The sequence below is a fragment of the Mirounga angustirostris genome, unplaced genomic scaffold (assembly GCF_029215605.1).
Source record: "Mirounga angustirostris isolate CCGP_5_RB_7025 unplaced genomic scaffold, mMirAng1.0.hap1 SCAF_8, whole genome shotgun sequence".
NCBI classification, from domain to species: domain Eukaryota; kingdom Metazoa; phylum Chordata; class Mammalia; order Carnivora; family Phocidae; genus Mirounga; species Mirounga angustirostris.
The window spans coordinates 89,048,304-89,072,237 of record NW_026991716.1 but is presented as its reverse complement, the minus strand read 5'-3'; the positions used below and the strand labels follow the sequence as shown (position 1 = coordinate 89,072,237).

The 23,934-nt window shown below is 36.8% G+C and overlaps 1 long non-coding RNA gene across 3 annotated transcripts in view; it reads left to right on the top strand.

Moving 5' to 3' along the window:
• The window catches only part of LOC123837052 (uncharacterized), a 104,893-nt gene extending 81,168 nt beyond the window's left edge, over positions 1 to 23,725 (top strand). For all 3 annotated transcript variants that reach the window (XR_006789141.3, XR_010413712.1, XR_010413711.1), the window contains one exon: positions 23,190 to 23,725. This is a non-coding gene — a long non-coding RNA (uncharacterized LOC123837052). The remainder of the gene's footprint in view (positions 1 to 23,189) is intronic.
• Positions 23,726 to 23,934: the final 209 nt, after the last annotated feature.

Genomic DNA, 23,934 nt, shown 5'->3' with positions numbered 1-23,934 from the left:
ATTTGGGCTGCTTCCATAACTTGGCTACTATAAATAATGTTACTATAAACATTGGGGTACATGTATCTCTTTAAATTAGTGTTTTTGTATTTTGGGGGTAAATACCCAGTAGCACAATTACTAGATCCTAGGGCAGTTCTATTTTTAACTTTTTGAGGAACCTCCATACTGTTTTCCTCAGTGGCTGCATCAGTTTGCATTCCCACCAACAGCGCAGGAGGGGCTGGGAGGTGGGGAAAATGGGGAGATTTTGGTCAAAGTGTACAAACTTCCAGTTAGAAGATGAATAAGTTCTGGGGATCTAATGTACAGCATTGGGATTATAGTTAACAATACTGTGTTACATACTTTAAAAGTTGTTAAGAGACTGATTCTTAAGTGTTCTCACTTCCAAAATAAATGCTAATTATGTAATGTGATGGAGGCAGTAACTAATACTAATGTGGCAATCATTGCAATGTATGTGTATCAAAACAACATGTTGTACATCTTAAACTTACACAGTATTATAGGTCAATTAAAATAAAAGATAGTAATAGTACCTCCCTGATAATACATGTAGAGTTTTCAGTACGGTACCTTTCACTTGGTAAATATGCCAGGAGTATTTATTTTTGTTACTCCAACTGTTAGTGCTATTACTATTTGTAACTTGACTTACATAATTTTCTGGAGTAATTACCCTCTTCAAGTAAAACACAACACTAGTACTTTATTTTTTATCTGAGTCTAGAAAATTTCATTTCTTTTTATATATGCATTCTATTCACTATCAGTATATATGATTATGTATATATGGTTACATAAAATAAGCCCACTCCAAAACTTTAGGGTTAAATTTGTTGTCAATTTTTTTTTAACACTAAACTAAATCGATCAGTTTCTCTACAGTTTCCTGTGAAGTTCTTGGAATCATTAGTTTAAAATATCTCTATTATATGTCCTGCCCTTAGATCTGTCACTTTGATAGATGACACTTTCTTGCAGAGGACACCTATGTGTCATAATGGTTTGAAAAGAGAAACTTCTCTGAGAGGTCCTTTAGTGATCATGGATAGGCTTCAAAGGTTGGCAAGTCAGATAAATGTCACTTATTCTATTTTCAGATCTTCTTCCATTTGAATAATTTAAGTTTCTTTATTTTGTGGTCCTTAGAGATCTGTGAAACTCCGTTTGAATTAGGTGCTGTCAAATTATTAAATCTGTCAAAAATTTAAATTCTTTGCAATTCAATATTAAATTTTACTTGTCATTAAAAAAAAATACTGAAGACAGTTTTCCCCAAATGGGGGTGGAAATGTCAAAAATTCTCAGTTTTAGCATTTTTAATACTAGATTAATGAATGTCAATCAATAATCTTATATCAGGTCATCTTTCCTCCATGAAGTGGGTTTAAAAATAAAAATATCCTGCTACACTGTGTCATTACTTTTGTATATATTTGCATCTGAGAGTCTACTTTTTGAGTAGAGGACCAGAAATGTATGTGCTGTTGGACAACTTTCTAGCAGCAATGGAAAAGAAAAAATGTAAGCTGAAAAGAGGAGCAGGTGATCATTTATATAAGAATGCAAGCTAGTATTTTAGGAAACTCTGCTAGCATCATTCTAAAAATTTTCTGTAATGAAGATCTAAAAGTATGACAGGAAATTCAAACTTCTAATCTTAGATTCAGAAGTCCTACTCCTGTCTTTCAACTTCTCCTATCCCTATTCTCCAAAATACCTTTTTTCCCCCCACATAGTCAAAAATAGACAAACTCTCAACTCCAGCTGTATCAACTCCCCCCCGCCACCCAGTTTGTGAGGTCTAGCTAGTAAAAAGTTTTTAAAAATAATGACATTGCAGTTTTATTTTCTTATCCCAAATGTGATTCAGGGCTATTACAACATTTCATGTCCTTTCCCAGTCATATCTCTTTCTGTCCTCAGCACTGCTTATCTGCATGTTTCCTTTTGGATTCAGGTTCTGCAATCCAGGGCTACACAAACTGTGTTTGGCAGGCCAGAAAATGTCTATGAACTCTTTGCCACCATGCATTTTAAGAAAGGGGCAGCATTCAAAAGTATTTAGAAACCTTTATAGCAATTTAGCAGACTAATATTATATCAATTAAAGTGATATAAAATTGGGTATGTTTTTTTCATTTATTTTTTTTTAGTAATTCACATTTTATTGTATTTTTTATAAATAAGAGTTTGCATCACATAAGATATTTGTTCAAAATAAATAACTGGTTCCTCACCACAGATAGTTTGGAAACTGTTCTGATTCATCTCCAGTTCAATGACTCTCAAATAATGGCATTGAATGCTTTTATTTATTTTATTTTGTTCTGTTTTTACTTCACAATAAAGGAGAGGCCTGCATGTCAACACTACAATGAAGTATATCAGTAAGCTAAGTCAGATCACACTTTTTCCTGGACTTGAGAGCCTTGAGCCAAATGTGTAAATAAAATTTCTGGTCTCACCATTCTGATTAGAGAAAAAGCTGGTTCAAATGATATGCCCCAGAGCCAGAGGAAAAGAAAGCAAAGCAAACTGAGGCTGAGAGAAACCACATTTGCTTATAATGTATAGGGTGGAGCCAGATCGGGACAACTGTCCTAGACCTTCTTGAACTGATGCAGTAATTCTAGGCTTTTCTTTTTAAAACCCTAGCCCATCAGTACATGAAGATTAATACCATGTCCATCTACCCAGCCTACAAATAAGAGGTTTTGTATTTGCCCTCTATTTCTCCTTCCCATTCCCAATCACAAAAAGGTCTCCTGGTCCAATCCACTTTTTAACTATTTATTTTTCTTTTCTCTGCCCCTTTTCTCCAATTTGAGTCCACACTCTCACTTAGAGCATTGCCACATGCCCAACTCATCTCATTACTATTACCTTGTGCATTTTCTGATATAAAACATTAGAATACAAATGTACCTGCCCCAATTCTCTCACATTATGGAGCTTACTAAAATCACTGGTTTCTGCTTGTTAAAAGATCACTTCAGATGATTGTATCAAAGTTTGTAAAAGTCAGAACAAGACACCCTGCACATTTTTAGAAGCTTTTAGATGGTGTTTAGTGTCAACATGACATCAAGCCATCTACCCTAATAATGTGACATCAGGGACAGCTTTAAATCTCATCCTAAATAATAGGTTCAGAGGTACCAACTGCTTTAGGAACCTTTATTTTGAATTGCTGAGGAAAGCAGAATTCAGTGACAGTTTCAGCTCTGTAATTTTTCTTGGGAAGTAGTTTGCCTATAGAAAGGGATTTAATCTCTCCCTAGTTAAGAACTATGTAAATGAAATGCAAGAAGTCCTACGATTTCTTATTGCAGTGTAAATTTGGAAGATCCTAAATGCAATTATTATTTGGCTTGATGACTCTTAATAATAGATTACTCCATCTTATTTAAATTACCACCTGCAGAATATCCATACAATAAGAGTTACAAAGTCCTTTTTGAAGAAAGACAAACTATTTCCGTATTCTACTAACCTATTATCATCAAGGATCAAAGACTAAAATGACAATGTGGGTGGAGAGGTAGGATGGGAATTTGATTCAGGACATGTAAACCAGTGGTTTTCTAGCTAGAGAATATCCTTAGCATTCTCCAAGAGTATGTGCTCTAGTGAATTGCATTCTGGAAAACCTGAAACCATTATTAATGTAGTTGTTTGTTGTTTTTTTTATTATGTTAATCACCATATATTACATCATTTGTTTTTGATGTAGTGTTCCATGATTCATTGTTTGCATATAACACCCAGTGCTCCATGCAGAACATGCCCTCTTTAATAACCATCACCAGGCTAACACATCCCCCCACCCTCCTCCCCTCTAGAACCCTCAGTTTGTTTCTCAGGGTCCATAGTCTCTCATGGTTCATCTCCCCCTCCGATTCCCCCCCTTCATTCTTCCCTTCCTGCTATCTTCTTCTTCTTTTTTTTTTTAACATATAAAGTATTGTTTCAGAGGTACGGGTCTATGATTCAACAGTCTTACACAATTCACAGCACTCACCATAGCACATACCCTCCCCAATGTCTATCACCCAGCCACCCCATCCCTCCCACCCCCCACCACTCCAGCAACCCTCAGTTTGTTTCCTGAGATTAAGAATTCCTCATATCAGTGAGGTCATATGATACATGTCTTTCTCTGATTGACTTATTCAATTCCAGTTCCATCCACATCGTTGCAAATGGCAAGATTTAATTCTTTTGATGGCTGCATAATATTCCATTGTATATATATACCACCTCTTCTTTATCCATTCATCTGTCGATGGACATCTTGGCTCTTTCCATAGTTTGGCTATTGTGGACATTGCTGCTATAAACATCAGGGTGCACGCACCCCTTCGGATCCCTACATTTGTATCTTTGGGGTAAATACCCAGTAGTGCAATTGCTGGATCATATGGTAGCTCTATTTTCAATTTTTTGAGGAACCTCCATACTGTTTTCCAGAGTGGCTGCACCAGCTTGCATTCCCACCAACAGTGTAGGAGGGTTCCCCTTTCTCCGCATCCCCGTCAACATCTGTCATTTCCTGAGTTGTTAATTTTAGCCATTCTGACTGGTGTGAAGTGGTATCACATTGAGGTTTTGATTTGGATTTCCCTGATGCTGAGTGATGTTGAGCACTTTTTCATGTGTCTGTTGGCCATTTGGATGTCTTCTTTGGAAAAACATCTGTAGATTTCTTCTGCCCATTTCTTGATTGGATCATTTGTTCTTTGGATGTTGAGTTTGATAAGTTCTTCATTGATTTTGGATACTAGCCCTTTATCTGATATTTCATTTGCAAATATCTTCTCCCATTCTGTCGGTTGTCTTTTGGTTTTGTTGACTGTTTCTTTTGCCATGCAAAAGCTTTTTATCATGATGAAGTCCCAATAGTTCATTTTGTCCTTGCTTCCCTTGCCTTTGTCAATGTTTCTAGGAAGAAGCTCCTGCGGCTGAGGTTGAAGAGGTTGCTGCCTGTGTTCTCCTTTAGGATTTTGAGGGACTCCTGTCTCACATTGAGGTCTTTCAACCATTTTGAGTCTATTTTATATGTGTGTGGTGTAAGGAAATGGTCCTGTTTCATTCTTCTGCATGTGGCTATCCAATTTTCCCAACACCATTTGTTGAAGAGACTTTTATCCATTGGACATTCTTTCCTGCTTTGTCGAAGTTTAGTTGACCATAGAGTTGAGGGTCCATTTCTGGGCTCTCTATTCTGTTCCATTGATCCATGTGTCTATTTTTGTGCCAGTACCATACTGTCTTGATGATGACAGCTTTGTAATAGAGCTTGACATCTGGAATGGTGATGCCGCCAACTTTGCTTTTCATCTTCAACATTCCTCTGGCTATTCGGGGTCATTTCTGGTTCCATACAAATTTTAGGGTTATTTGTTCCATTTCTTTGAAAAAAGTGGATGGTATTTTGATAGGGATTGCATTAAATGTGTAGATTGCTCTAGGTAGCATTGACATCTTCACAATATTTGTTCTTCCAATCCATGAGCATGGAACGTTTTCCATTCCTTTGTGTCTTCCTCAATTTCTTTCATGAGTATTTTATAGTTTTCTGAGTACAGATCCTTTGCCTCTTTGGTTAGATTTATTCCTAGGTATCTTATGGTTTTGGGTGCAATTGTAAATGGGATCGACTCCTTCATTTCTTTCTCCTGTCTTGTTGTTGGTGTACAGGAATGCCACTGATTTCTGTGCATTGGTTTTATATCCTGCCACTTTACTGAATTCCTGTATGAGTTCTAGCAGTTTTGGGGTGGAGTCTTTTGCATTTTCACATAAAGTATCATATCATCTGCAAAGAGTGAGAGTTTGACTTCTTCTTTGCCGATTTGGACGCCTTTTATTTCTTTTTGTTGTCTGATTGTTGTGGCTAGGACTTCTAATACAATGTTGAATAGCAGTGGTGATAGTGGACATCCCTTGACCTTAGGGGGAAAGCTCTCAGTTTTTCCCCATTGAGAATGATATTTGCTGTGGGTTTTCATAGATGCCTTTTATGATATTGAGGTATATACCCTCTATCCCTATACTTTGAAGAGTTTTGATCAAGAAAAGATGCTGTGGGCGCCTGGGTGGCTCAGTTGGTTAAGCGACTGCCTTTGGCTCAGGTCATGATCCTGGAGTCCCGGGATCGAGTCCCGCATCGGGCTCCCTGCTCAGCAGGGAGTCTGCTTCTCCCTCTGACCCTCCTCCCTCTCATGCTCTGTCTCTCATTCCCTCTCTCTCAAATAAATAAATAAAATCTTTAAAAAAAAAAAAAAGGAAAGATGCTGTACTTTGTCAAATGCTTTTTCTGCGTATATTGAGAAGATCATATGGTTCTTGTTCTTTCTTTTATTAATGTATTGTATTACATTGATTGATTTGCAGATGTTGAACCAACCTTGCAGCCCAGGGATAAATCCCACTTGGTCGTGGTGAATAATCCTTATTTTGTACTGTTGAATCCTATTGGCTAGTATTTTGGTGAGAATTTTTGCATCCATATTCATCAAGGATATTGGTCTGTAATTCTCCTTTTGATAGGGTCTTTGTCTGGTTTTGGGATCAAGGTAATGCTGGCCTCATAAAGCGAGTTTGGAAGTTTTCCTTCCATTTCAATTTTTGGAAAAGTTTCAGAAGAATGGGTATTAATTCTTGTTTAAATGTTTGGTAGAATTCCCCTGGGAAGCCATCTAGCCCTAGGCTTTTGTTTTTTGGGAGATTTTTGATGACTGCTTCAATTTCCTTAGTGGTTATAGGTCTGTTCAAGTTTTCTATTTCTTCCTGGTAGTTGATACATCTCTAGGAATGCACCCATTTCTTCCAGATTATCTAATTTGCTGCCATAGAGTTGCTCATACTGTGTTCTTATAATTGTTTGTATTTCTTTTTTTTTTTTTAAAGATTTTATTTATTTGACAGAGAGAGACACAACAAGAGAGGGAACACAAGCAGGTGGAGTGGGAGAGGGAGAAGCAGGCCCCCTGTGGAGTGGGGAGCCTGATGCAGGGCTTGATCCCAGGACCCTGGGACCATGACCTGAGTTGAAGGCAGGCGCTTACGACTGAGCCACCCAGGCACCCCAAATTGTTTGTATTTCTTTGGTGTTAGTTGTGATCTCTCCTCTTTCATTCATGATTTTGTTGATTTGGGTCATTTCTCTTTTCTTTTTGATAAGTCTGGCCAGGGGTTTATCAATCTTGTTAATTCTTTCAAAGAACCAGCTCCTAGCTTCATTGATCTGTTTTCCTGTTCTTTTGGTTTCTATTTCATTGATTTCTGCTCTGATCTTTATGATTTCTCTTCTCCTGCGGCGTTTAGGCTTTATTTGCTGTTCTTTCTCCAGTTCCTCTAGGTGTAGGGTTAGGTTGTGTATTTGAGACCTTTCTTGTTTCTTGATAAAGACTTGTATTGCTATATACTTTCCTCTTAGGACTGCCTTTGCTGCATCCCAAAGATTTTGAACAGTTGTGTTTTCATTTTCATTTGTTTCCATGAATTTTTTTAATTCTTCTATAATTTCCTAGTTGACCCATTCAGTCTTTAGTAGGATGCTCTTTAGCCTCCATGTGTTTGAATTCTTTCTGACTTTCCTCTTGTGACTGAGTTCTAGTTTCAAAGCATTGTGTTCTGAAAATAGGCAGGGAATGATCCCAATCTTTTGGTACCAGTTGAGACCTGATTTGTGACCTAGGATGTGATCTATTCTGGAGAATGTTCCATGGGCATTAGAGAAGAATGTGTATTCTGTTGCTTTGGGATGGAATGTTCTGAATATGTCTGTGAAGTCCATTTGGTCCAGTGTGTCATTTAAAGTCTTTATTTCCTTTTTGATCTTTTGCTTAGATGATCTGTCCATTTCAGTGAAGGGGTGTTAAAGTCCCCCACTCTTTTTGTATTGTTGTCAATGTGTTTCTTTGCTTTTGTTATCAATTGCCTTATATAATTGGCTGCTCCCATGTTAGGGGCATAGATATTTACAATTGTTAGATCTTCTTGTTGGATGGACCCTTTAAGTAGGATATAGTGTCCTTCCTCATCTCTTATTACAGTCATTGGTTTAAAATCTAATTTGTCTGATATAAGAATTGCCACCTCAGCTTTCTTTTGGTGTCCATTAGCATGGTAAATGGTTTTCCCCCCCCTCACTTTCAATCTGGGGGTGTCTTTGGGTCTAAAATGAGTCTCTTGCATACAGCATATTGATGGGTCTTGTTTTTTTTTATCCAGTCTGATAGCCTGTGTCTTTTGATTGGGGCATTTAGCCCATTTACATTCAGGGTAACTATTGAAAGATAGGAATTTAGTACCATTGTATTGCCTGTAAGGTGACTGTTACTGTATATTGTCTGTGTTCCTTTCTGGTCTATGTTGCTTTTAGGGTCTCTCTTTGCTTAGAGGACCCCTTTCAAGATTTCTTGTAGGGCTGGTTTGGTGTTTGCAAATTCCTTTAGTTTTTGTTTGTCCTGGAAGCTTTTTCTCTCTCTTTCTATTTTCAATGGCAGTCTAGCTGGATATAGTATTCTTGGCTGCATATTTTTCTCATTTAGTGCTCTGAATATATCATGCCAGTCCTTTCTGACCTGCCAGATCTCTGTGAATAGGTCTGTTACCAATCTAATGTTTCTACCATTGTAGGTTACAGATCTCTTCTCCAGAGCTTCTTTCAGGATTTTCTCTTTGTCTCTGAGATTCGTAAGTTTTACTATTGAATGTTGGGGTGTTGACCTATTTTTATTGATTTTGAGGGGGTTTCCCTGTGCCTCCTGTATTTTGATGCCTGTTTCCTTCCCCAAATTAGGGAAGTTCTCTGCTATAATTTGCTCCAATATACCTTCTGCCCTTCTGTCTCTTTCCTCTTCTTCTGGGATCCCAATTATTCTAATGTTGTTTCGTCTTATGTTATTACTTATCTCTTGAATTCTGCCCTCGTGATCCAGTAGTTGTTTATCTCTCTTTTTCTCAGCTTCTTTATTTTCCATCATTTGCTCTTCTATATTACTGATTCTCTCTTCTGCCTTATTTATCCTAACAGTTAGAGCCTCCATTTTTGATTGCACCTCATTAACAGCCTTTTTGATTTCAACTTGGTTAGATTTTAGTTCTTTTATTTCTCCAGAAAGGATTTCTCTAGTATCTTCCATGCTTTTTTCAAGCCCAGCTAGTATCTTTAAAATTGTCATTCTGAACTCTAGTTCCAACGTCTTACTAATGTCTGTATTGATTAAGTCCCTGGCAGTCAGTACTGCCTCTTGTTCTTTTTTTTGAGGTGATTTTTTTCTGTCTTGTCATTTTGTCCAGAGGAGAATAGATGAATGAGAGAACAAAATGCTAACAGGGTAACAACAACTCCAGAAAAAGATACACTAAACAAATGAGAAGAGACTTGAAATTGGGGAAAAAGAGAGGGAAAGAAAGAAGAAAGAAAAAAAGGAAAGAAAAAAAAAGAAAAAGATAAAAACAAACAAACAACAACAAAAAAACCCAGAATATCATCAAATATTATCAAGCTGGTGCATAGGTCAGTGCCACAGACTAGATTTTCGGCATATTTTGGTCTGTTAGAAGAAAGTGCCTCCCACAACTTTAAAGAAAGAAACACTTATATATTTACAAAAATAAGGGTTAATACGATGAAAGGATAGAATATGACTGTAAAGATGAAAATTATAAAAGATTTTATAAAAGGAATTGATACGATAAGTTGGTTGAAAAAAGAAAGAAGAGGATTAAGCAGGAGACTAGAACAAAGCCATACACTAGAGTTTTAGGGTATATTTTGGTCTGTTGTGTCCCAAAATTTTAAAGAGAAAACAACTTATATATATATACCAAAAATAAGGTTAACTACTATGAATGGATAGAATATGACTCTAAAAATGTAAAATAAAAAAGATTTTTTAAAAAGGGATTGATAAGATGTTGGTTGAAAAAGGGAAAAAGAAAAATTAAAGAAAAAGAAAGTTAAAAAAAAAAGAAATTAACTTTGAAAGGCTAACGAATCATGGGGAAAAAGCCATGAATTCTATGTGTAGTATTTCCCTAGTGCTGGAGTTCTGCCGTTCTCATTGATCGGTAAACTTGGTCTTGGCTGGCTATTCTTGCTGATCTTCTGGGGGAGGGACCTGTTGCCATGGTTCTCAAATTTCTTTGCCAGAGGTGGAATTGCCCTGCCCTTGCCAGTCCGGGCTAAGTAATCTGCTCGGGTTTGCTCTCCTTAGCTTTTGTTCCCTGTAAGCTTTCCCTACAGCTTTGGAGGACGAGAATGAGATGGTGGCCTCCCAATCTCTGCCCCGGAGGAGCCGGGAACTCGGGGCCCCACTTCTTAGTGCGCCCCCAGAGAAAAGCAGTCAGTCACTGCCATCTCCCCAGTCTCCAGCTGCACTCTGTGCTCACCTGGCCTGTGACTGAGTGTTTCTATCTCTGGCACATGACCCTGTGTGGAGTCTGCAAGCCAAGCAGATCCCTGCGGTGTGCTCCCGTGCAGCTCCTCCCGGGGGAGGAAGGGGAGTCTCCCTGGATTTGCTGCTTGTTGGGTCCCTGCTTGAAGAACAGTGGCCTGATTGTGCCGTGGATCACGGTTTATGGCAACCTCGAGCTGAGAGCCCACTCCTTGGCTCCGTCTCTGCAGCTGGCTTCCCCACTCGGATACCTGGGAGCTCTGCCACACTCAGGCACCCCCTGTCTTTCTGTGACCCCAAGGGTCCTGAGACCACACTGTCCCAGCGAGTGTTCCCCCCCCGCTTAGCCACTGGAGCGACATCCCTCAGTGGAGCCAACTCTAAAAGTTCCGATTTTGTGCTCCACGGCTCTATCACTTGCCAGTAGTGGCTGACGGTGGCTCCCTCCCCCGCCATTTATCTTCCCAAATAACAGCTTGGATTCACTTCTCCACACATCCTACCTTCCAGAAAATGGTCGCTTTTCTGTTCAGAGAGTTGCAGCTATTCTTTTCATCAATCTCCTGTTGAGTTCGTAGGTGTTCAGAATGGTTTGATCCCTATCTAGCTGAATTCCTGGGACCAGACGAAATTTAGGTCTCCTACTCCTCTGCCATCTTGCTCCTCCCCCCGTGTTTATTGGTTTTAAACCAAGGCCTGGCATATTTTCTGACAATATGAATAGGTATTTTTATTCTAGACTTTTGTGAAAAATAGCCTAGAACCTGCCTTTTATATTTTAGTAAAATAATTCTAATTTTATAAATTTCATTTCCTTCTGCTGTTTACATTTTGGGAAGTGGATGAAAATAAGGGGTTAGACAGAATTTCTGAGCTTTTATTTATTTTTTTTTAAAGATTTTATTTATTCATTTGAAACAGAGAGATACAGAGAGAGAGAGCATGAGCGGAAGAGGGGGGCAGAGGGAGAGGGAGAAACAGACTACTTGCTGAGCTGGGAGCCCAATGTGGAGCTTGATCCCAGGACCCCAGGATCATGACCTGAGTTGAAGACAGATGCTTAACCATCTGAGACACCCAGGCACCCCATTTCTGAGCCTTTATTGACTAAATTCACTGAGACTTTCAAGTTAGAATAGTGGCCTGGGCTAAAATAGAAGGGGCTTATTCTGGGCCTTTTCTTTTCTTTTCTTTTTTTCTTTCCTTTTCTTTCTTTCTTTTCTTTTTCTTTTTTGAGAGAGAGAAAGAGAGTGAGCAGCAAGCACAGGAGGGGCAGAGGGAGAGGGAGAAAGAAAATCTTAAGCAGTCTCCAAGCTCAGCACAGTGACTGACGTGGAGCTCAGTCTCATGACCCTGAGATCATGACCTGTGCCGAAATCAAGATCAGACCCTTAACAGACTGAGTCACCCAGGTGCTCCTGGCTGGGCCTGATATTTTAATTAATATATTATCATAGTTCTGAATTGAAGTATATACCATAGCTTAATTTAAGTATGGAAAATATTTTACTATCATAGATTAAAGAATGTCTTTTTATTTATTTTGTTTCAAGTTGTTATTTAAATTCCATTTAGTTAATGTATAGTATAATATTAGTTTCAGGAGTAGAATTTAGTGATTCATTATTTACATATCAAACCCAGTGCTCATCACAAATGCCCTCTTTAATACCCACTGCCCATTTAACCCATTCCCCTGCTCACCTTCCCTCCAGCTACCTTCAGTTTATTCTCTATACTTAAGAGTCTGTTTTACGGTTTGCCTCCCTTTTTTCACCCATGTACATCTGTTTTGTTTCTTAAATTCCACCTATGAGTGAAATCATATGGTATTTGTCTTTCTCTGACTGACTTATTTTGCTTAGCATAATACACTATAGCTCCCTCCACATCATTGCAAATAGCAAGATTTCATTCTTTTTATGGCTGAGTAATATTCCATTGGGTAAATACCTAGTGGTTCAATTGCTAGGCCATAGGGTACCTCTATTTTTAACTTTTTGAGGAAATTCCATACTGTTTTCCAGAGTGGCTGCACCAGTTTTCATCCCCATCAACAGCATAAGTCGGTTCCCCTTTCTCTGCATCCTTGCCAACATCTGTTGTTCCCTGTGATGTTGATCTTAGCCATTCTGACAGGTATAATGTGATATCTCACTGTAGTTTTGATTTGTATTGCCCTGATGATGAGTGATGTTGAGGATCTTTTTATGTGTCTGTTAGTCATCTGTATGTCTTCTTTGGAAAAATGTCTATTCATGTCTTCTGCCTAATTTTTAACTAGATTATTTGTCTTTTGGATGTTGAGTCTTAGATTATTTCAGTATAGTGTGTAGAATTTCATGATGAAAGGCAGAAAATTGCTGATGAAACTTTGGCAAAGATACCTTAAAAAATCACTTTACTCAATAATAATAAACATTTATTGAGCATTATGTGCTGACACTATCACATTTTCTTTACATTCATTAACATATTTAATATTCACAATAACATTGAATAATAGTACTATTTTATTCTTTACAAATAAAGACATTGACACAGGGAAAGACTAAATTAGTTCCCAAGGTCTCATAAATAGAAAAAGTCAGTACTGAAATGGGACAAAGCCTATTTGGGTTTTTATGTTCTGATATGCTTGCTCTAATGATCACAGTTACTATCCTATTTTGTAAATTATTACGCATTTTGTTATTTAACTTTGTTATTTAACATGGCTTCATTCATTCAAAACTTGTTTACAAAGAGCAAAGAATGCTTTTACATGATGTGCTTTAAAATAGTAGGTGGGGCACTGGGTGGCTCAGTCAGTTGAGCATCGGCCTCTTGATCTCAGCGCAGGTCTTGATCTGAGAGTCGTGAGTTCAGGCCCCACATTGGGCTCCATATGGCATGGAACCTACTTAAAAAATAAAATAAATAAAATAGGTAAACCAGAGACATTATCTGCTCTTATGAAGTTTGCAGACATATCAAAAGGCAATCTAATTGCAGATTCAGGTATAAATAAGTCTTTCAGGAGATCAATGCACTGGAAGGATTTGGGAAATCAGAATGACTTGTGTTGTGGTCCCAAGATATGCAGAGCATTTTGGGAGAATAATCTCTTGAGGATAAGTGGCTTGGGAAAGTAGGCACTGTGACAACAATTAAGCAAATAAATGAGAAGTACACTGGATTTAGATGATGTAATCTCTGTAACACTATTTCAGAGGTTGTGGTATCTTGTGGAGATTTTGTTAGGCACTTGTAGACGTTGAACACAAACCTTGCAGCAATGTTTTATCTCTATCCTCTCTTATTTGGCCCAGGAATTACTGGTAAATGGTGTGTAGTCTCATTTTATTTCACTTTAGCATGAGATTTCATCTTTTGGGGGGGGCTTATTTGGAGCCCCATGATTAATACGAAAATTCCTTTAAGCTGAAGACATTTGAGATTCAACAGATATTAGAAAGAAGCCTTCTTAGATCTTTCCTAATCTGACTAAAAGCAGCAACTTCTGCAAAATGAGGCTGTCATAAATTCCCTCTTTGGGGCAGGTCTTCTCCCAGGAAGAAGACTTAGAGTAAACCAAACATAAATCCTCTCTCTCAGGGGACTTTCTTGGCCATGAAGAAGGAAAGACCACTCCCACCTACATAAACAGACATCGCAAACTCTTATCTCTTGTTTGTTCTTCTGAAAATCCTTTTGTCTTTCCTAAAGAGACCCATTTGTTTTTCTCATAGAAGCCTTTCTATCTTCTCCTTTTCTCCTACTAATTTAGGTATATAAGTCTCTAACTTTAACCATTTAGTGAGCTAGCTATTGCTCTTGTTAACTTTCATATGCATACAAATAAACCTTTTGTTCTACTGTTAATTTGACCTTTGTAACTTTAATTCGCAAGCCCCCAACATTGAACCTAAGATGATAGAGGAAAAGTTTTCCCTCCTTGACAATCTTTATACAGCCAACCCAGTGTAGATTAACTTCTAGAGGCAAATATGTCCACATATGCCTGGTTTCACATGCTGCAGCAATTTGGTGTCTATTGGCTCTGAGCCCTGCTCAAGATGCTAATTTTCCCTAGGGCTAGACTCTACATTTAGTAATTTATTGGTCTGGGTAAAGCCTGAGCATTAGTACATTTTTTCAGAGTTTCCCAAGTTAAAACTGATGTTCAGTTAGAGTGGAGAATGGAGATCCTAAAGAAAACCACTTGAAGTTTTATCTTTTCTAGAGGCTTCTGTCTTAATAAATGAGGCTTGGGGGTGCAGAGGTCTTATTTTTTTGTTTTGTTTTATTTTTCATTATTTTTATTTTTTAATTAAAATTCAATAGCCAACAAATAATACATCATTAGTTTTTGATGTAGTGTTCAATGATTCATTAGTTGCATATAACACCCAGCACTCATCACATCACATGCCCTCCCTAATGCAGAGGTCTTATAATGTGCAGTTTTGGGTCACCTGGGCTGAATGATATTGTCGACAGACAAAAGATAATAATCTGTCTGGCACTCTGCCAAGTGATAATGTTATAAATATGCTTAAATTATAGTCACTGCCCTTACGGAGTTTACAGTCTACTTGGGAATAGTTTTACATACAATGGAGTCTAAATTTGTGAGAAGGGGTATGATAGGGATGTATACAAATTACCAGAGTAATAAATAAGATCATTACTCTGTCAGGATGGATGAGGTACATATAGAAAGGAACACTTGACCCAGGACTTAAAAAAGTATAAATTTGACAGGTGATAAAGAAGAGGAGAAAATAAAAGTTTTAGAAACTAAGGATAGCATGTGTAAGAAAGAGACATAAATAAGGCATATTTTAAATGACCTTGGGTTTAGTGTGGATGAAGCATAAAGTGGAATATGGAAAAGTGACAAAAGATCAAGTTGATAAGGCTGGCTCAAGCTAGATTGTGGGATTTGGATTCTACCGCAGTAGTTAAGCCAGAATGAGACAACAATATCTTTGATCTAGAAAATCAGCATAGAAAATAATTTTTTTAAGTTTATGTGATTTTTAATATTTATCTGAAATGTCAACAACCTAAAAAAAGCCCACACATTTTAATCTTCTTGAATGTGAAATATATTGAATTGACATATGTCATATGTTGTTTAATAAAGGGATTTCATGTGAACTCACGGCTCACATTTTTTTCAAGCCTTCCAGCAAACTTTAAGTTCCATGGATTGTGTCAAATATTGTAAACGAGTATCAATAAATTCTTAGTTTAATAAATAGTAGGAATTATCAAATATGAAAAAAATACAATTCTGGCATTGCATAAGGAGTCTGTCAATAGGTATTCTAATGAATATTTATCATACTAATTAAATTGAATGATATTTATTTTTAAACTTGCTGACAGTAGATGACTAGTGACTAAAAGTGACAAATAAGAAAATTTTAATGTGGGAATAAAAAATGCTTTTTCTCATTGTGTATCTGGAAGCAAATGTTCAGCATTTGTAAGATGAGATTTACTAAATTGTGTTACATTTCAGTAGAGCAAAGCCTGGTAATGGCCTTTCAGTACAGAGAATACAGTTCCTATATAGATGTCTGCCCTATACATAAGTGGCTATGTCTACATAATAATTAGATAAATATACATAAAAATAACTATATCCAAAAAGCATAACTGGTTGAAGGTGTCAAACAATCTCGACTTGAAAAGAAACTGAATTGTTCATCATCTTGCCTTTTCTAACTGTTAAGTTTGAAGTAGTATATACTTCAGAGTGGTAAAATTAAATTGATAAAGTGAAAGCAATAAAGGTAAATTAATGGCGTGGGAAGGGTACTGTGTACTATAATGGAAGAATCTCATACAAAAGAGGAAATGATTATCCCTATGAAAAAGACATATGTATGTAGTCTAAGTCCTGGCTATTGATTGTAAAGGAAAATAACTTCAAAATGGTTCTATATGCACACACACATATACAGAGATCTGTACAAATATCAGCCTCATCCAGGGGTCTTGTGATATTTCTCCAATCACATTAAAATACTGAAAGATATATTTTACACAAATCCATGTGGAAACACTATAATTCTTTTCCCTAAATCATGGAATTCCAATATGGGCTTTCTATGATTCTCTTTTACATTCAAATGGGAAAGGAAGGGAGGAAGTAAGGGAGGGAAAGAAGAAACAAGACAGACAAATTAAGTTTTTCCCTGCAAAATTAATTGAACCTTATATTATTTTACAAACCAAAGGTAATATTATGTAATAACATTATAGTGTATAAAATTTTAAGACAATTTTGAAAAGGGCTTTTTATCTATGATTATCATTACTTAAGATGAGTAAGTACAGGGGTGCCAGGGTGGCTCAGTCAATTAAATATCTGATTCTTGGTTTTGGTTCAGGTCATGATCTCAGAGCCTTGAGATCCAGCCCCACATGAGGCTCCACATCCAGCACAGAGTCTACTTGAGATTCTCTCTCTTCCTCTCCCTTTGCCCCTCCCCCTACTCACTCGCATGCATGTACTCTGTCTCTCTAAAATGAATAAAATCTGTTTTAAAAAGTCTGTTTAAAAAGAAGATGAATAGGTACATGTGATGACCATGGAACTGAATAGAATGTTGAATAATGGAAATAAGACATTGTTCAGTGTTAGAAAAACTTAGAACACGAGAGTAAGATCCTGGGATATAATGTGGACAGTATATTCTACATTACCAACCAGACCATGTTAAGGAGAACAGATATAACCAGAGCAAAGAGAACAGACACACACACATACACACACACACGCAGTTAAATTGCAGAGTAATACCATGTACTAGGATCAAATAATCTTTTGCAAAAGGAGTACGTGATTTTAACTATGTAAGATGACTTTTATATCTAGCCCATGTGCTAGCTCTTGGAGGAAGGGAAGGTAAGGGAAGTTAAATTAAGGAGAAATTCTAATATGTAGCAGCCACTTAGATATGTCGAGAAAGAGATTGATAGGAGTTGAAAATTACTCAGAACTTCTCTATTTCAGTTTAAAAAAAAGTAGCAGTGTGTTCTATTGGAAAGAAAGTAAGAGAAGCAGGGCGCCTGGGTGGCTCAGTCGTGAAGCGTCTGCCTTCGGCTCAGGTCATGATCCCAGGGTCCTGGGATTGAGCCCCGCATTGGGCTCCCTGCTCCGCGGGAAGCCTGCTTCTCCCTCTCCCACTCCCCCTGCTTGTGTTCCCTCTCTCACTGTGTCTCTCACTGTCAAATAAATAAATAAAATCTTTAAAAAAAAAAAAGTAAGAAGCAGACCCATTACTACCATATTTAATGATGTCAGTCATTAGCATATATGTGATCTAATATTCAGTCAGATATTTAGAGAAGGGCAGATTATGAGAACAACCCAGAGGTTAAGAAAATTGAGTTCAGTGTTTGTCTGTTAGCAAATAACTTTACCTGGACTCTAATGTAGACGTAATAGGCTAAAAACAGAGTGAACTCAGGAAAACATCAGTACCTTTAGAGACATGGTAAAAGTGTCCAGAGAAAAGACAAAAAAAACCCAAAAAAACAAAAAACAAGAAAGATATCTGGAAAGCTTGGCTTGAAGATGAAATTGAGCATTATATCCATTAAATTGTATTATAGAAGTGAATGGAGATGGTGCTGTTTCATGCCATTACTTGGCGAATGGAATCAAATAGCTCAAATGGGTTTTGAGAAATCTTCTGTTCAAACCCCTTGCCTCAAGGCAGATGGATGTGTAAACTATGCAGGCTAGGTTCTTTTTGTTGTTCTTGAATATTTGAAAAACTTATCCTAATAACTTACTCCAGTGTTTTGTCCTTCTTGGGTTATCTTTTCTTTCTATCTAGTCAAAAATCATCCCTGCTGAGAGTTAGGACACAGTGTTAGATACAACCAAACAAAGAAAAAGAAATATTGAAATTGGGCACCATTTGTAATACTTACAACCTAGTATCTTGTGCTTACAATTGAGGTATTTTGCACAATTATTTTAATAATTAAGATAGAGAAGTTAGGATGTATATTTGTCATCATTTTAGTCCTCACTGCTTAGGTTAAAGAAGAAGAAACTCTCCCTATATTTGATAACTCCCCTAGTATTCTGAGCTCTTCTTCGTTTCAATTGTCAATTATAAGTGCAGTTCTCTTAAATTTAGGCACAAGTCTTTAATAGGGCTTGATGAATATAAACTATGTTAGAAAATTTCTATTAACTTCAGGTGGACTTCTTTTCTATTCTATTCAAATGGTTTACATTATTTTTTGGAGATGGAAAACAAATGTGTCTTAAATAAATAAAAAAGAAATATTATTTCTAGAACTTTTTCTTTCCTTTTTTTTGTACTTCCCGGAGCTTTGAGATGAATCCTGTCCACGTTGTTTAGTGATGCAGCTATAAAGGTGGCCTCACAAAACAAACAAGCAAATAAGCAAAAGATAATTTTGCTGTTTTTTTAATTTTCTCTCTCTCTCTCACACACACACACACAGTATACATAATGTATAGAATGAAATGATCATCCCAATCAACCATAATTTGGCTTTATTGTTGATTTCCTGCCTGGGGGGAGATTGGGGCTTAGTCTTGGAGTATTAAGAATGAAGTGAGAAATGTTTTTTGTTTGTTTTTTTGTACAGATAATTCTGTCTTGTGGAATAAGGCTGAAAATCATGTACTTGAATTTCTGAAAATTTAATTTTGTTGTTTAACTATAAAACTGTACTTGGAATTTTGAATTTTGATCCTTTCCTGGGCTAGCAGTTTGAAGTATGATCCTCTCTCATGATGCTGGCCAATAGCAGTGAGCTTCGGCTCCCAGTCAGCCATGTGATCATGAGGGTAAAAAATCAATACATGTACAACCATTCTGTACCCATAGACCTATTCTGATTTTCACTCTCAGTACAGTATTCAATAAATTACATGCGATATTCAACACTTTATTATAAAATAGGCTTTGTGTTAGAGGATTTTGCCTGATTTGTAGGTTAATATAAGTGTTCGAGTGGGTTTAGTGTGGTCTAGGCTAAGCTATTGATATTCCACAGATTAGGTGTATTAAATGCATTTTTGACTTACTTTATTTTCAGCTACAATGGGCTTCTCAGGACATAACCCTGTCATAAGTGAGGAAGATCTCTATCATTATTGTGAAAAGAAATACATTACACATGTTATTAGAAAAGTGCTTAGCACATTATAAATGCTCAAAAGTGAGAATAATCATCATATTTAGGTATAGTTACCATTATTATTGATTTTCAAAAAATATATAGCTATTTCCTATTTATTAAATATATTCTGTGTTCTATTTGACCACCTAGAGATTAGATACTCTTATTAGATTATAAAAAATATTCCAAAGATTTTTAAAACACAGTAGAAATATAAAATATACTAGTGCTGGATATAAAGATAAGTATTATGTATTGTACACATTATTTGCTAGAAAAATATGTTCCCCCTTCAAGGAGTCCTTCTCTGTTTAAAATACTATGTCTATTCATTTACCCAGCTTTGTTTCTCTTCATACCATTTACAACTACCTGAAATGCTTTGTTTCTCTTCATACCATTTACAACTACCTGAAATGATATTTAATTTGCTTTTACTCAGTACCTTCCTCAATTAAATTGTAAGCTCAAGGTACATAGAGACTGTCATTTTAAAAGATGTAATGTCAACAAATTTACAATGAATAGTAACTGAGTCCTGGAGATCTAATGCACACAGTTTGATGACTATAGACAACAATATTGAATTATAATCATCAGCTTGTTAAGAGACTAGATCATAATTATTCCAGCCACTAAAAATAAATGATAATTATGTGACATGATAGATGTGCTAATTATTGCTACAATGGCAATCATATTACAATATAAAAATGTATCAAATTAACATATGTACACCTTAAATTTACACAATGTTATATGTCAAATGTATTTCAATAAAAAATAAGAACTCACAGGTGGTAGATGCTTAATTAATGTTAGGTGTGTGTCAAATATTGAATTAATTGAGGGATTACTTTTAAAAGAATACACTAGCTAGGATATTGATTTGATTCTGGGACATATTTTCCCGGAATGCAAAGAGACAGCTTTTCTCTGTTATCAATTTGTGCAAGCTTTATAAAATTACTTAATTTCTCTGCCCTGGTTTTCTCATATTTAACAGGAGGACTTAAGTGTATGATTGTGTTTATTCTCTAAGAGAATATCTTTCTAAAATGGGGTTATACGAAAACCAGAAAGCTGAAAACCTAAATCCTAATCCCACCTTTGCCTCGTACTAAACCCAGTTTTTCCAAGTGTAAAAAGAGGTTTATTAGACCTATTCAACTGGATTGTAAAAGCACATAAACACAATGCCTACTCTCTGTATAGTTTCCATATGTTTTTTCATTTGTTTCCTTTAAGATACTTTCCGGTTCCAATAATTAATAATTTAATTATATAATTCTAGCACTAAGGTAAGCGTGAGTAAACTGGGCACTATCAAATCACAGCATTTTGGAAGCTTTAAACTCCTCTGTTAGAGCACTCAAGACCCCACAGGCTAGATTATAATCTCAAATAATGAAAATGCCAAACATATAGATCTATTTCAGTGCAATGCTCATTACAGCTTCTTAAAATCAAACTTGTTAGTGGTGTGCATCTCTGAAGACAGCTGATCCAAAGTCTGAGCCTGGCTTTTAAGACTGACTAACTCAGAACGACTAGACGAAGATAGCGTTGGATGACACTGGCTGGTCACAGATGACTAGTGAGCTGTCTTTGACTTCGCAGTGAGGTGCAGTGAGAGGTGTATTAGAGCCGTAATTGGTATCGAATATATCCAGGACATTATGCAATAATAAAGCAGTGAAAAGGTCTTCTCTCTGAATGTAATATTAGCTTCTGCCTAAAATCAGAAAATACACACATGTGGATTTCAGCATACTGACAATGACATGACAGAAGTTGGTTAAGTTTGTGCTAAGGCAGCTCCTGGCCTGACTCTAAATTTAGTCATCTCTGACTGAGATACTGCTGATGAAACTCGCAACTTAGTTCGCATAGTCATCCCAATATTATCTCAAGGCAGCTTCTAAATAGATATTTAAACCAATATTCACCAACATGAGCTTTCTTGTTCAACTTCCCTATTGGCACCCACTTATAATTGTGATAACATGGCTAAAATTAATTCTAAGTTGGGCGCCTGGGTGGCTCAGTCGTTAAGCGTCTGCCTTCGGCTCAGGTCATGATCCCAGGACCCTGGGATCGAGCCCCACACTGGGCTCCCTGCTCAGCTGGAAGCCTGCTTCTCCCTCTCCCACTCCCCCTGCTTGTGTTCCCTCTCTCGCTGTGTCTCTCTCTGTCAAATAAATAAATAAAATCTTTAAAAAAAAATAATTCTAAGTTCATGTGTGCCTACTGCTAAAACAAACACACACTCTTATTTTAATAATACACTCCATACTGGAATTAGAGACAAAGTTGAAAAAATCAAATACGTTTCAGTAAACTAAATTTAGTGTAAGGTTCCGAAGGGACAACATACAGGAGTGTACCGTCCTCTTTTCTACGCCACAAGAATGTCTCTTATCCTGTATACATTAGTTCAATTAAGGGTTCAAGTTTCCTTGCTATTCAATATAAAGTATTCCTCTGACCTACTAAAGTGTTACAGTTGATAATATTGACAAGGATTTTTTTTTTCTCTTCACTTCTGGGCACATGGTTACATCCTCTGGCCCCTTAGTATTAGATGTGACCATATAACTTGCTTTGGTAATGAAATGCAAGCACAAGTGATGTGTTTCACTTTTAGATTAAATCTCTAAGAGCCAGAGTACCGTTCATCATACACTTTCTTTCCTGCTCTTTTTAAAATCTGTCTATAGTGACAGATTAGTTTTCATATTATAGATGCTAATATAAATAAAATCATATGGCATGAACTCTTTTGTCTAGCTTCTTTAATTCTGCATATTTTGATATCCATACATTTTGTTGAATATCTCAATAGTAAATTTTTTGTTTAGTAGAATTAATGTGGTATAGACATAGCACCTTATGTTTACCCATTCACCTGTTGATTGACATTGACATTAGGTCGTCTCTATTTTGGTCTATTAGAAATAAATCTTTTATGAACTTTTACATACACGTCTTTGCATGGGCACATGCTTTCATTTGTCTTGAGTAAAAGCTTAAGAAACTGTTGTTCTATTTTCCAAAGTGGTTGTACTACTTCTCATTGCAGCCAACAGTGTATGAGGGTTTCAATTCTTCCATATCCTCACTAAAAATCATACTGTGTTTAATTTGCCCTTCCCTAATTATTAGTAATGGTGAACATATTAATGTGTTTGCCTTCTGCGTATCTTCTCTGATGAAGTTTCTGTCCAAATTTTTCCCCTATTTTTTATGTCAGTTGTTTTCTTATTATCTAATTTGAGAGTCCCCTAGACATTCTGGATGCAGTTTATCTGATACAAGATATGCAAATATTGTATTCTAGCAAATATTGTCTTTTCTTTCTCATAACTGTGATTTTTTAAGAGCTGGAACTTTTTTTTTAATTTTGAAGATGTTCAATTTATCAATTTTTTTAATGAATCATGCTTTTGGTGATGTATCTAAGAAATTTTTGTTGCTAAGCCCAAGGTAACAAGATTTTAGTCTATTTTTTTCCTAGCTTTTTGCACAGGGTTACGATCCTTTGAGTCAACACTTGTTTACCGTCCAAGGCATATATCAATTTCTTTTTTTTTTGGCACATAGATATCTAGTGTTTCTCCAGTATCATGCCTTTGAACCTTTGTGAAAAATGAGTTGGCCCTTTTCCTGCACACCTTCCTTCAGCAGTGGCGGATTGTGCAGACATGACCAAGATGAAGGCTCGAGATCTTCTCAGCAAGAAGAAGGAGGAGCTACCTCACCAGCTGGAAGAGCTGAAGGGGGAGCTGCCCCAGCTTGTGTCCCCGAAGGGACAGGTGGCGTGGCTTCCAAGCTCTCCAAGATCCAAGTTGTTGGCAAATCCATGCCCGTGTTCTCACAGTCATCAACCAGACGCAGAAAGAGAACCTCAGGAAATTCTACCAGGGTAAGGAGTACAAGCCCCTGGATCTGCGGCCCAAGGACACACGTGCCATGTGCCGCCGGCTGAACAAGCACGAGGAAAACCTGAAGACCAAGAAGCAGCAGCAAGTGCGGGGTCAGGGCCTGAGCATCAGCATCAATAGAACACAAACAAACTTGGGAAAAATAAATACATAAAAATAAACAAACAAACAAATAAATAATGAGTTGTCCTTATATGTGTCAATCTGTTTCTTGACTCTATATGCTATCCCATTGATCTGTTTGTCTATCTTTATGAAAATACCACATGGTCTTGATTACAGTAGCCTTAGAATATGCTTTTAAAACATAAATCCTGCAACTTTGCTCTTATTTTCAAGGTTTTTTTTTGAATAGTCTCAGCTTTTTAAATGTTCATATAAATTTTAAGAATCAGCTTGTTAAT